Source organism: Phycodurus eques, chromosome 12, assembly GCF_024500275.1.
Source record: "Phycodurus eques isolate BA_2022a chromosome 12, UOR_Pequ_1.1, whole genome shotgun sequence".
In the NCBI taxonomy this organism is placed as follows: domain Eukaryota; kingdom Metazoa; phylum Chordata; class Actinopteri; order Syngnathiformes; family Syngnathidae; genus Phycodurus; species Phycodurus eques.
Genome location: NC_084536.1, coordinates 21,146,191 through 21,161,350, shown reverse-complemented (window position 1 = coordinate 21,161,350; position 15,160 = coordinate 21,146,191). Strand labels below are relative to the sequence as shown.

Genomic DNA, 15,160 nt, shown 5'->3' with positions numbered 1-15,160 from the left:
ACCTGTCACGTAGCATTTACTGTAGTTTCGTGTAAGCATGTAGTGGTTGCAGCTGGAGGAGGCCAGTATCGGTTTCCACACCTTCATCATTCCTGCTGTTTCCCCCACACCTGGCATCAACAAATCACGTGTCAAAATATTTTGAAACACGTGGGTTATATTGCCCCGTGATTGGCTTAGTTACAAGCGATCCTGTGGTGTATTATTGTAAACAAATTATGTCATTAATAGTGGAATTTTTCCATAAATCCACCTGGTACTGCAGAAAGTGTCCGTCCCCCCCAGAGTCTGTAAAGAGACACAAAATTGAACTCTCACTCCACACCTATATTTATATATATATATATATATATATATATATATATATAAAATTATTATTTTTTTACATCATGAATTAGGAAACTCGTTCATTTATATAAACGCTGTGTCAATGTATCATGTAACATCAATTATACAGTTTAGAACAAACAAGCTGCAGCTAAGCAGGGTAGTAATAGCCATAAGGTAAGTCTATACAGTATTTGCATGTCATTAAAGTAAGTCTTCACCGAACGTATCAAGCAAATGTCAATTCGTTGTGGGAAAAATCGAGTACTATAGTGCCCACGAAAGTCTTCATTTCGGGTTAAGCAAGTCGTAAATCAAGTGATGTGTCGCTATTGGCTAACAGATAAGAAAACGGAATGAGAAGATGGATCTCACCAAAACCTTGTGTCGTTCATTTTCTTGCAGCAGAATGACCTCGTCACTGAATAGTCGATCTTTGGACCGCCGCAAACGCCGGGGTTTATTTACAGGTGCACAGTGTGGGGAGTCCGGAAGTGACGTTGGCAGCTCACGCGCCTTAGCTGATTGGCCAGTAAATCCGTGGCCTGAGAGCGACGCACAGCATCGGGCTGATATCTCGCCACCCGTCGACGGAGCCAATGCGGCGACAAACGGTAACTAAAAGCCACTTTTATTGACGTAGTTTGCCAATAAACATCACTTAAAAGGGTGACATTGACACATTCGTGGTTGAAGAGCGTTCGCATGGCCGGTCAGGCTCGAGGAAGCTAAAAGTGCTGTCAATAAGCCGCTGTTGCGTTCATGGACCTGAGACCTACTGTTTAAAATACTCTTCACTGTTTTTGTTTTTGTTTTTGTTTTTTCTTCCTGCCTTAAAGACCTGAATAAGCGCCCCATTGTGTGTCTTGTAGTTCGAATCCAACGACCAAGCGTCGTTGGTGACTAGCAGAGAGCAGTATTAAAGGGTTAGAGTTCATATTCGTATGTACCCGAGTGTGTCCACGTTAAAACCACATCATCATAATAATGTGGGCTTTTTTTCTTTCTTTTCTGGACTTGTTTTCACTAACAGAGAGAGGAAATGGGTGGCTGCTCCAGCACTACTGTGTGTTTATTCTCGAGATTAGTAGGCTGTGTGGTTGTGTAGTATTTTCCACTGTTAAAATGATTGTGGTTGTAAGTTTACATGCGAGGTGGGCAAAATATGATCAACATCTCTCTGTATGATGCATTGCAGTTCTGCAGCGTTGCAATCCTCAAACCGCAATAATAATATTTGCAATATTTGCAATTCTAGTTCTAATTGTGGATTCTATTTCTAATTGTGGATTCACCTATTTGAAGATATTTCCTCCCAATATTTGCTGGAAAACTAACCTGTTTGTTGTTTTTTTTATGCTAAGGCCAAAGCTCTGTGACGTACAAAAGTGTTGCTTTGGCGTAACTATGTTGCAGTGAGTTGAGGAGCTCCATGTAGTTTTTTGCCAGTAGTAGTAGTAGCTGCAGGGCCCGGTCTTAATATTGAATTCTTAGAATCTTGTCATGGTTTATACTTCCTTGACTCTGACAATTTAACATTATCTTTGCCGAAATACCCTTTGTGCATAGTCTTAAAATCTGAATGCTTTTACAGTGGAACCTTAATCTGATTTCTTGGTATTTTCCAGAAGAATTCCCCATAGGAGAAGTACTGTAGTGGAAATTGAAGGAATCCATTCTCGGGTCAAACGCTATCAAATAACGTTTTGACATTCCTGGCTGTCATACAAGTGTAAAAATAGGATAACCACTGTAAAAGTAATCAACAAAGGAAACAAAATACTAAACTTTAATGACAAATGGCGAAAGTCAAAAAGGCAAAAATAAATTAACCTTAACTAATATATTGTTAAATAGATAAAAAGCTGTAACGGTATTCAAATTTAAGATTGCGATTATAGTGACCAGACGACGTTATCGGTATTAGAGAAATGTAAATGAAAAAATGACAGATACATGCAACATTGCATTGCAGTAATTCTATTTTGAAAATCCCAAAAATAGGAATCAGGAACACTATGGCCATTTACATATGAGAAATCGTAAACAGGATCAACCAAAATGAGTGTTCATGCATGCATGTTCCCAAAATGATTCACATCAAACCGCATGACACTGATATCTACTCTCATTGGTCACGCAAAAACAAAAAACAGAAGTTTGGCTGTATGGACTAGTGAGTGAGACGTGACTAAAGAAAAACTAAATGGAGCAAAAATGGCATTTGTTGATAACCTTAATAATTTACTTGATAATCTAGCAGGCTACAACACATCATTTTGTGTCTGCAATGAGTGTGCCTGCGACTGCAGTCACGCCTTCTGCCAACAATTGGTTGTTTTTCCTCTGGCACGATGGTTTCTTGCAAATCAAATTCGAGACACCAGATCACTATAAAAGTTTACAGATCATTTTATTCATGTACTACTGTTCAGGTCTTACTGTCAGTTTGAACAAATATGACAAAATGTGTTTTTTGTGGCGAGAGGCTTGAAAACTCCTTTTCAGGATTTTAAAAGATTTGAGGGCTCCAGTGACGAAACATCTTCATTTGTGATCGTCCGCCTGCCATCTGCGTTTGATCCCTTTTCACGACGCTGTAGTGTCATAACCACTTCCTGTGCTGGCTGTTTGCCATTTCCACCGTATGTTCGCAGTCAGCAGCAAATGCGTCTCCCGTGTGCATGACTGCTGGATGCTGCCCGCTGTCAAGTTTGCGTTGCGGCCTCGCTGCTGCTGAGCAAGCGTTCACGTGTGTCACTAAAGGCTTTGGCTTGTCAGCGGCTGGTGCAGTTACAGGTCAGCAGCCGCAATTAGCCAAATGGAGTCTCCCGCTCCTGCTGGCCTTGCACGGACCGATACGCTCCTGGCATGGGCCCCTGCGGTCTTAACTATGGCACAAAGACACCTGACACCCGGTTTACAGCTCACCTGAGCAACTACGCATGTAAAAGCCTAATAACATGCTCACAAGTCGCTTTTTTGGATCAATAAACTGTGTTGAAAAAAACACATTAACATTCAGTGGACATTTTCAGTCCAGTAAGAGTACGTTAAACCACAATTGGTTTTTGTTTATGTTCTACATTATTTTATGTCCAATTTCATTGTTTCTCTACAGTGGAACCTCAAACATGGAACACAATCTGTTCCACTGTGATGTTGGTTGACTTGAAAGTTTAAATTTCCAAACAAAAATGTCAGGCTCAAACTGTCACCATCATAAAAACCCTTTGCGCTACATTGCAACGAACAACTTAGTATTCTTAACTATTAATGTAACGACAGGTTAACCACTATAAACGAAACCCAAATGAAGTAAAACGACCCACCTTTTGCAGACCTATACGTTTTTTTTTTGGCTTTGATTTGCAGGCAAAAATTCAAGGTACGGACGCTCTGTGGTGGCAACTCACACCACAACAAGCAGCAGTTTGCCAGGTAGGGAGCAATTCTTTAAAACAAAACAAAAAAATGCGTCAAACAGTTTATTGCCCCTCCCCCTTGAACATTTTTTGTCAGACTGAAGATAGAACAAAGATAATTACATGTTGTGTATTTAAAATAACCATATAACTTTGCCTTAGGAAAGGTCACGAGCTTAATGCTAACACCCAATGCAAAACGCCAAAGACGGGCTAATGAATAGCATCGATGTTGCAAGTCAAGGTGAGGTATTTCAATTTGTCCAAAGTATTTTACCTCAGCTTGAGTGAGAAAGTAAGCAAATTCCATCCCCCACTGCTCCATTGGCTTTACTGGACACAATCCCAGACGCTGTGCTGGGCCGCCGCTGCCAGGAGTGGGATTTTGTCGAGAAGTGGGTTAAGCCCGACAGAGGCTTTACAGCGGTGAGCTTGGGGGACTTATCCTAACTCTGCATTGTTGAAGCCCAAGTGTGCTAGCTAATATTAAACAGGCTTTTCTTAACATATTCACAATAGTAAAAGAAACGCTACTTTTATTTTACAGTAAGCTGGTTATACGTTCAGTGCAACCGCTAAAGTCCCAGAATTGTTTTATGTCTCCAAATTAACGCCTGCCACACACCGAGCGATGCGGCCAAACCCGACCCAACTCTCACGCAGTGTGTGTGGTTTGGCACTAGTTTTCATGAGTAGCCTATCACGTGGCCGCTGGTTTCGCCGCGATCGGAAATTGTAATCGCAGTTGCATGATGTAGCAACGTCGCTGATTACAGACAATAAAAATGCACATAAGATTTCACACACGCCCAAAATACATTTCCGAATTTTAAGCTCGCGAGTCCCAGCCCGCCGCTGTGCCATCGCCCAGCATATATTGTGTTTTACAATAATACTTAACTATATTTATAATTTCATATGTACCTGTTGATGAAATAGCGAATCTTGCAGTCATTGTCGCCAAAATAAACACGAGTGATGTACGTCGCGTGCCATGTACTTTCAAGTAAATGAGGGCAACTTCTCTGTAGCTTCCCCTTGACTGTCAATCTATCTTTTTATGGTTTAATAAAGGCAATCCAGTAAGTACAACATAGTGTAGATAGACACTTAAAAGTCTATACAGGCTGGCAGTTTAACATCGCAGGACGTCCGTAGAGCAAATCGCGCAATGTGCGTGTGTGAGTCGTCAACTTTCTTTCTTTTTTTTTTTTTTTTTGCGATGGCCCAGTTCAAGTCGGGTTTGGCCGCATGGCGCTGTGTAGCGGGGACTTTAGGTTGCACACAACTTCAAAGCTCAGCGTCAGCATATTTAAGGAGACCTCAGCGTAACTCAACCTGAAACGATTATCCAAGGTTTAACTCGCACACCAGAAACCGCAACTGTATACCAGCCAATCAATGTTCCGTAATGACTCTCCTTTAAGAATGTTCAAATTTAACGTAAAACAGCGTCAGTTTGACCTTTGAATAGATGTATTTATTTCCCGTGAGAAGTACTATTCTGAAATGTTGTGTTCTGCTGTAGTAACCTTTGATCCAAATGCACTCTCCTACAAACGGTTATTGTTGTTACAGCTGTTTACACACTTGTGTTGGAGCATGCACTCTCTGGTCTTAATGCATGCATGCATGCATGCGCTGTATTCATGCAAGGGCACGCTGCGCTCTTGTGATGTGTCTGCTAGCCGAGCTTCTATAATTACCACAGCCTTCAGCGCCTCATGGGGAGCATATTAATACACACGAGTGGAGAAGCGGAGCGCATGAACTCGTCATACAGGCCGCGCCAGCCTCTTGGCAGTAATGCTGACATTTGGTATTTGTTGTCTGTGGACTCGCAGAATACAACGCATTTGCTGTGTTCAGGTGTGATCAATAAATAGAATGCCCAAATAAGAGCTCAAGCTCGAGTGATCAAAAACAAACAAAAAAAGGCCAGTGTGATAGTTAAGCCTATTCTCGCCAAAAAATAGCAGGATTTCAAACTTCAAGTAATGCACTCTCATTGGTACAGAATGTACAGTATATATTTTTGATGGTGTGAACCATAGAACGGATTGTGTTTGACTTTGGAAGTTCCCTTGTATTTTGTTTCTCTGAATTGGTACGCTTCAGTTGGGGGTGCAGAGAATTTATTTTCAAGGAGCCTTGACAGTGGTCGAGATGCTGAACTGGCAGCTCTCCAACTGCAAGTCTCCTACTTTCGGTCCGTAGTGGGCTCAGGTCTGTATTTAATTCCTCGCTACCACGGGGGATTGAAGTTCTGCTCTTCTCTTTGCACGGGTCGTGTTTGTCTAACGTCTCACACAAGAGAGCAGCTATCAGTCGCACTTTACACAAACAATTACACAGTTGTAAAAAAACAAGCTGACCAACTGCCGTCTGTAAATTCAGTCAGGCCTCATAATTTATTTGGTTTCCGTCACGGTTTTGCCGTTTTCTACACTGCAGCCATCCACTCAATCGCACAATTACTCTCCGAAGTCATCAGTGGTGCAAGTAGATCGTAATAAGGGTGGCACAGTTTTTGTCTACTCTTAACTAACTATAGAGGTATCCAGGAGAGGTGGATTGTTGTGGCATGGACAGAATCCTCCCTGTGTGATGACCGCTCCTTGTTATGTAATTTCCTCTCAACGCTAATTCGTCAGCCTGTGGGTTGTCGGTGGGCTCAGCACGATAGTCTCACAAAGGATGATCAGCCTCTCCGACTCGCTGGCTGCTGTGTGCACGACTCGCTCGGCTGTGCCCAACCTTTGTGAGCATGCAGGCCTCTTTTCATCCATCCACTGAAGACACAAGATCAACAGTCTTTGTCAGTCTGGTCTCTTTAGTTACGACTCAAATGTATCTGAGTGAATGTTTGCTGACTCTTGGACATTTTTACTGTAACACACTGGAACCTCTAAGCTTGAACACAAGACATTAGGGGATTTTTGTTTGCTTTTAGGCAAACATTATACCATAACAAATAATGGAAGTAGTATCACTACCAGTTCAAATGGCACCAAATCTTGATTGAATATTCAGGCAATTTCAAGTAACGTTTGCCCTGTCGTACAAGTGTAATTAGTCTGACAAATGTGGTAAGCTGTGATTGACGTGGGCCCGCGGCCAAATTTATAAACCGCTACAGTCACGGTGCAGATGAGAATAGCCACCATCTTTGTGGAATTTTCTAAAAAAAAGAAAAGAGCATTTCAAACATCTCTAAAATTCTCCATAACAAATACATTCACCCAAAAACAATTTCTTGCTAAAGTACATGAATAATTGTCCTGTTCACACTGGTCCTCTCACCTATGATGTTCCATTTGCGCTCGTGAAGTCATTTTTAGGTTCTCGCGGCAAGCTAGGGTGTATGTTAGCCATTTTGTCACGTTCAATCATTTCACGTGTAATAGCTTACGGGTCGGTCTCAATACACGATATGTTGCGTTCGATTTCGATCTGACATGGCGTGTGCGGTATCGGAGGGTCCATCGCATATTGGAACGTGCCCACACTTGCCGCCTACAATTCTTCTAATGCTAAGCCATGTGTTTAATTTACCTGACAATGGCCGCCGTGGGCTCTTTATAACACATAACGCTGAATGTGCTTGTGTAAGATTGTGTGAACGAGTGCATTTTTAATGCGAGTGCTGTATGTTTTCGTACAAAAGACAGATTAGTGAATTAGTTGTAGACAGAAAACTAATATTGTCATACATTTATTGAACAGCAGTTATGTGCCCCACGTGCTGACCAACTGCCACCCGGTTAGATGTGTTCTGACGCCGACTCTGGAGGATGCGCAAAGCCTGGCAGAGGAGCTTCGTTCAAACTTGCTCCACAGCTGCCCGGTGTACACATTGTATCCATAAAAAGCCTTGACAGAACATGAAAAATGTGTCAGATCTTGATCAGAACTTGAGAAACGCAAGGGGCCCCATCTGAAAATGACGGGCCGGGAGGAAACGTACTGGCAAATGAGATGATGCTCGCTGAGCTGAGGTGGTGAGGTGCTTTGCCGTCTTGTTTGAGGTCTTGAATCACAGCAGAACTTCCAAGTATTTATTCAAAATTTTGGCCAAATTCTGAATTGTATGACCTCAATCACACTTGCCTTTATACTGTATTTAGATTTTGCCCAGATGATATATCAATATAGCTAGCTAGGTAGTAGGTAGTACTGGGATCGGATTAGTTCGAGGACAAAGTCGCTGGCTGTAATAGTGATTGGTGGTTACCCAACGGGCCAACTTGTCGGTGGCTGGCTGCTTCTTGATGGCAGTTGGAAAGCTAATCCGGCACTCTGGGTCGGTTTTCTCTTATTAATGTTGGGGACACAGGAGCTGTCAGTGCCGATGTTCCGCTGCTGGTGAAATAGTAATGAGTGTGTATAACGGGCCAGCGCCAGTGTGGTTTGCACTTGAAGCCGGGCCCCCGTGTTGTCACTGCGTTTCTAGCTGGGTTGCTGACGGAGACACAACAAGGAGGCTCGGACGGCAGGAATGAAGTCGACACAGAGACTGAGGTTGGACTTCTAACTTTCGTTTCGGAAGCTGCCGGAAAACAATTTGACCATCTAAATTACATAAAGACTCATCAGATTTAGAGGCAAGAATAGAATTGTGTTATATCTGCCGTCTTAGCCACGCACCCCAAATATCTGGAAAACTGAAATGGTGAAAAACAGCTATTAGTCTTTTCACCAGTTTCCAACAATTACCTTCAAATAAGTGTAATGTATTTAAAAAAAAAAAAAATCTCTGAATTCAATCTACTGGGTCTTTAATTGAATACATATTTAAAGCGATTGCAATCCACATAAGCTGTTGATAAATAACCTAGTCTATGTATACTGTAAAATAGGATGACGTTCTATCATTGCTGGGAATTGGAGCAAAGAGACGTGCAAAGTTATTAATAACAAGTCAGAAGTATTAATGTCAGTGTTGTATCGTGGCTTTCTTTGCGTTCCACATGAGGACACAGGCTAGTGTTCAGCCGACCTTTGGACCTTTGGAATCCGGGCTTGACAGTGTCCGTTGTGGTTCACTGCTCAGCAAACAGCTCAGACGATTGAATTCCATGCTCCTTTTCTTTTTCATGTGCAATGTTTAACTAGTGACCACCACTTCCGAGAAATCTCTTGCTGACTTGCGTTCAGTACATTTGTATTTACAGTAGATATTGTGGCGGCTATCGGTGCCAGGTCTGGGAACCACCTCTTTGTAGGCTCACACATTACGGTTAGCTTGGCTTGACTTGACTAAAGCGGGCTACAGACCAAATCTGAGTGTTTTCCCTCCCTCGCAATCAAAGTCAGCAAAGCCCCTGATGCTCGGATGTCTCTAAAAGATTATCCTGTGGGGTGGGGTGGGGTGTGTTGAGAGTAATTTATTTCCTCTCCGATCTGCTCGGAAGACGGTCAGAGCTGACAATCGTAAGTGTTGAACCTGTTAAATATTTCCGATTACAAGTCCTTATTATCTTTTCTCAACACACACAACACCGGCCAAGCCACTGACTCCAGGATTGTTACATTGTGACATTTAGGCTCGCTTCTTCTGTTTTATTCTTCCGCTACTCTTTCTTCAGAAATATTTTCCAGCAGTCTGGATACCCTGTGGCACCGGGTATCCAGATCGCCTCTGTTAGTCTTGCTACTACAACAGACATCTGGCTTGAGGGAAGAGACTCAAGTTTATCGGCGGCGATATCGCAATGTGTGTGGTGAGCCGTGTTGGTCACCTTCAGTGCAACACGCACTACAAGGACAATAAGAACACATGATGATTATTTTCCTCATCATGTGGTCCATCACATTAAAAAAAAAAAAAATCATTTACGATGTTACAAATCGGTATGTGTGCACCCCGCCTTAGTCAGATTTGGACTTGCACTGATTGTTGTTCACTTGAGAGTAGTGCTGCCATTTTTTAATGTGTGTCCCATTTGGACAGCACCCTCCGCCATCTGTGCATAAATTCACCCTGGCCGACATTTCACACCATTTAGAGGCTGTCTTTATCCTCACCCCGGGATATCGGGGCTCTGCCTGCGGGGTCCCCTGCTGGGGTGGACTTTGAGGCCAGAGATTGGACACGCACGGACGCACACACGCGCACACACACACACACACAGGTACGCAGGCACACACGCACACTCAAGCTTCTCTCTCTCTCTCTCTCTCTTCATGCATCAATTCACTCTTCCCCAGAGGTTTGGGCCTGTAACAAGACTACAAGGTGGATGGAGCATCTGTTCCCTGAGCCAATCCTTTCCCTGGAAGACCCTCCCCTCTCATTCGGTCTCCTTTTGATTTGGTCGCACACACATATATAAACACACACACACACGCACTGAATCGTGCCTCCTCTCCTCTGCAGTTTTAATGGTGACTCAACCTTTGAGCTGATGCCATACTTTCACAAACAGCAACCTTCTCTGCAGCCGCTCTGACTTTGCGTTCTCTCACGTATCCTCTGCATCTATGCCGGTCTTGTATGAACTTTAAATGCGACTCGTCAGTCTGAACCATTTCCCTTTGCTTTTTGTGTGCATTCAGGTGAGAGCCAAGACAGAAGTGAAGCACAGACTGGAATGTAGAACCTCCTGAGATGTCCAGCAAGCCTCTTACCGGTCAGTACATGCACAGAAATACACCGTGTTTGTGTGTGTGAGTGAGAGCGAGTGAAATGTATAGGTAGACTTAAGCGGGATTTTGAGACCTGCTTAATTTAACTTGGAGTGCAGAGGCGGAGCCAGGAGTTGGCTAGGGGACAACACAATATATATATATATATATATATACACACACACACACACACACACACACACACACACTATACCTTATTGGTATGGCTTGGTGACACAGCCGCAAGGCGGCTAAGCTCTTTTTTCTGGGGGGGGTGAAAGCGTGTGCATTTTTGGCTGGCAGTTACATTTGTGCCATTGTGACACCATGCGCCGGTGATTCTTTAAAAACTTTGAAAACTGACTTGGGCAATTAGGCTGTTAGGCTAACAATATGAGTTTTTTTCCCCCTTTTTACCGAAGGGGACACTATTGACGAGCACTCTATTTGCTGTGTGTCATCTGATGAAGATGAGGGGGTGTTAATACAATAGACCTTGCGGGCTGAATTGATTCATGATTTGATTTACAAAGGGTTTTTCTGTGCAGAAAAAAAAAAACTCACAAAGAAACGGCTCTGTCCTACTTAGCGAGACACCACCACAGGCCAACCTGCTCTTTCCAGCTGGTGCTGCTCCCAATTACATCCACCTCCCCCTTCGTCCCCTTTCCCCTTCATCTCTCTTTGCTCCTCCTCTTTGAGTCAGTGCAGAGAGCCCCCTTCGTCCTCCTCCTCAGGTTTGTGAACCTCGTCCTCTCTGCGTCAGACATCTCCATTCATGAAAAGTGTGACGTGAGGGGGCCGATGACGCTGCCGCCCGCCCACTCACAGCCCGTGTGCTGGCAGAGCTACCGGAATGCCTGTCTTTCTCCAGCCCGACTCGCCCTCTTCTGGCTTTTTTGCGCTGCTTTTTCTCCATCCTGACCAGTACTTTCTGCATCCCCTAGCCTTCATCACTGCTGAGGAAGAAGCATGAATCTCCGCTCTGTCCGACGTGAGTAGTCAATACGTGCGAGTGCAGGCGGTTCAGAGAGCAGTTTGTCTGGTGTGTTGTGCCTCATCGTGCTTGTGTGCAGTAAGTGGGGTGTGTGTTGATACATGAATCAGCTGTTAGTGTGTGCTCGGTGTCTGCACTGCGGGAGCGTGTTGTGCAGTGGTGCGCCCGTCCGTGCATGTATGCCGGAGCTATTTTAGGCTCTGTGGTGATGCTGCTGCTGCTGCTTTGTAATGCAGTCTATCTCCGTGTCCTCTGAAGGACAGGTGGAGATGGAGCTAGAGTAGATGAAAACACATCCTGTCTCCAGTTAGCAAACTGGACTGGAACAACCTTGAAGATATTAGATCACTGTTTGTCAGATGCCTTAACCTGGTAACACATGCCTGATATCTGTCCATGGCTGAACACATGCACATCCGCTTTCCCAATGTGTTAACTTTGACCCCTCTGCGACTTAATCCTTCGCTTTTATTTACTCTGCTTGGCAACCGAAACGGTAACGCCCACCCTTGTCCTCTGCTCCTAAGCGTGTTTATGTAACTGCGCTGGATGTGTAGCCGGCAGCCGGGTTTTAGAGGGGGAAGAAGAGGAATCATCCTGCCATCCTTTTTCTACGAAACATTCACACCATGACTGATCACACTCACAAGGCCATTTGGATGCTTTTGTTCGATTTGCGAGTGATTGGCTCAGGGTACGTTTACATGGGATAGGACCACGTTTTTAGCACATCTGCATCCCAGTTCTAAGGTTCTGGGTTCAAATCTTTGCTCTTGGGCGTCCAGTGTCGAGTTTGCATGTTCTCCACGGGCATGCATGGATTTTCTCCAGGTGCTGTGGCTTCCTATCACGTTCCAAAACCTCACTTGTTAGGGTTCATTGAAGACTATGATGACCATAGGTGTGAATGTGAGCGTGAATCTTTGCCCATTTATTCCCTGCGATTGGCTGGCGTCCAATCCATGGTGTACTCCGTTCACCAATGACCCCAAACAGTACAAGCGCTACAAAAAATGAGTAATGAATGTTTGAGGCCGCCATTAATATTACAAGGTTGTTGACACCTGGTTTATCAGCACAAAGTGACGGCACTCGGCTTTCCTTAGCACGTTGTGTGTCTCAGCGATACAAAGTGGACAGTTCTGGCAGCAAATGCAAGACAACATGGTGTGAAATAGTTCTGTCCACCATTATTTGCAGTTTGGCACTTATGAACTGTGTGTATAAAGTATAATGTAAGTTAAGTAGTATAAGTTAATGTAGTACATCATTTCAGTGAAGAAATAATTGTAATCAAGGCACCCAACCTAAACAGGCAAAACAGCTCCACGACATAATGGATTCTCCACCATACTTGTTCTCTCCCCCCCCCACCCCTTTTCTCTGTTTCATTTTTTTTACAGAACATTTTCTCAGAAGGACTGGTTTGTCCAGGTATTCTTTAGCAAAGCTCATGGGTGATAATAATAGTGGTCAGAACTGTATTACAGTGGAACCTCCAAGGCAAAAAATGTTTTAACTGATTGTTTGGCAGCATCCTCTGAACAGGACATGCAGCACAATGGAAATAGATACAGGATTTTCAACAAACAGCGATGATACGGTATATGAATGATGACTTCCGTGTGCAATGCGACTTAGCTGGAAGTGGTAATACTATCAATATAAAAGATGTCCACTTTTCAAATTGTTGTGCTTTCATGCTCTTAACTACCATTAATCATGTAAACGGATGGCCCAAACAATATAATTTCAGTCTTTTGTATCCCGCCCCTCATGTTGACCTATTTCGGAAGACAGAATATCGTATTTAATCCTTTGAGTTATTCCTCTTTCATAAGCAACAATGGTAAAATAAACCCAGCATCTCATAGATGCACTAATGCATATTGATTTTTCTGGTTTCCTGTTGTGGGTGCCTCAGTCTTCTGGGCGCAACTCAGACTGCTTCCCGTTTGACTCATAAACCATCAACATGCATTTCCAGATTGCCCATTCCCCTAAAATGGTGTCAGTCACAGAAGCATGTTCACCTCTTGTGTCATTTCTGGTTCGTCTTGTGTCTCTCTCCCCCCTCAGTCCTTGTTGTTAGCGGGCCAGTTAGGCTGTCCCTAGTAAAAGAGCACAAGGGGAATTGTTGTGGCAGCAGCTGCTCTGGTCGTTGTGTCGAATGTGTGCGCTGCTGTCTCCTGGCCGTGCAGGGCAGACAGTTCACGTGGAGCCGGCTCCTCTTGTGTCCTTTGTTGTCACTCCCGGTAGTCTTTTTCCATCAGTGCGGGGTCGCTACTGTATCATGCCGTGAGCAGCCGTCACAGTTTCTGGTCCTCTTCAGACTCACTCACTCTCACTCTCTCTCTCTCTCTCTCTCTCTCTCTCTCTCTCTCTCTCTCTCTCTCTCTCTCTCTCGCTCTCTCGCTCTCTCGCTCTCTCTCTCTCTCTCTCTCTCTCTATATATAATATATATATTATATATAATATATATATATTATTTTTTTTCCAAATGGTCTCTTCTGCTTTCTACCCACAAATTGCCTCTATATCTCATAGCTCCCTGTGTCTTCCTCTGTCTGCCTTATCTGCTTTTTCTCCTCTACTTTTCCCCTGAGACATTCTCTCCCCCATTACTGTCTCTTTGTATTCATCCATCCATCCATTTCCCGTACCACTTATTATGTTCAGGGTCACATGGAAACCGGAGGTTATCCCAGCAGACACGAGGTGGCGAACACCCTGGATTGCTCTCCTGTCAGTCACAAGGGTGACAGCAATCACACTTGCATTTGCATGCTTTTCAGTGCATTTTTGGAAAAGTTTCAAAAAAATACCCCATTCAATAAGTCTCCAGATAAGAAAGTAGATCGTCTACGATCACCTTGGCAATGTCAGAGTTGCGCTTCTCCTTCTTATTAGCCAGTAACCATCAACATTTTTTGAAGATATTGATGGGAGCCAGAAGACCAACTAAGAAGGCATAATAGCACGATACAATGTCAGCGTACCTGAAATGCAGTCTTATGGGGGACACAAGCCAGTGCAGTCCAAGCCCGGATAAATTCAGAGGGTTACGTCAGGAAGGGGATCCGGCTTAAAACTTTGCCAAATAAACAAGAGCGTTCATCCAAAGAATTCCATACCAGGACGTTCATGGCCCGGGTTAGAGAAGAAGAAGAAGAATCACTTTTATTGTCATGAACATGCATACTAGATTTGTTCTCTGCATTTAACCCATCACAGTGAACACATACACATGTTAGCAGAACACACTGGAGCAGGGGGCAGCTGAAGCGCCCGGGGAGCATTTCGGGGTATCTGTGTCTTGCTCAAGCACACCACAGCCATGAGTCTGGGGGATGTTGGCGGATGGTCCAGTCGGGGTCTTGAACCTAGGTCCCCCACGGTGGCAGGCGCTGATCTTAACCATTGGGCCATGGCTGCCCTAACAACGTCCGCCACCGGCGGCGTCAACCTGCGGGGCGCCGGTGGAAATTCAGCTACTGTGGGTCGAAGTCGAAGAAGAAGAGGTGGAAAACGGGTTCTTCGGCAGAAAAAGAAGATGAAAGCACAGAACCTAGAGCTGAATGTGGGGACTTTGAATGTTGGGACTATGACAGGAATCTCTCGGCATGATGATTAGGGGAAAGGTTGATATGTTGTGTGTCCTGGAGACCAGGTGGAAAGGCAGTAAGGCTAGAAGTTTAGGGGCAGGGTTTAAATTATTTTACCATGGTGTACATGGGAGGAGAAATGGAGTCGGGGTTATTTTAAATGAAGATTTGGCTAAGAA

General features: G+C 44.1%; 1 protein-coding gene across 3 annotated transcripts in view; it reads left to right on the top strand.

Moving 5' to 3' along the window:
• Positions 1-839: 839 nt before the first annotated feature.
• si:ch211-45c16.2 (mitogen-activated protein kinase kinase kinase 13) overlaps positions 840-15,160 on the top strand; it is a 29,997-nt gene continuing 15,676 nt past the window's right edge. For 2 of the 3 annotated variants that reach the window (XM_061691644.1, XM_061691642.1), the window contains exons 1-2: positions 840-941; positions 10,311-10,384. The gene's annotated coding sequence lies outside the window, so the exon portion shown is untranslated. Of the gene's footprint in view, positions 942-10,310; positions 10,385-11,326; positions 11,374-15,160 lie in introns of all 3 variants that reach the window. The other variant, XM_061691643.1, reaches the window with a different exon arrangement.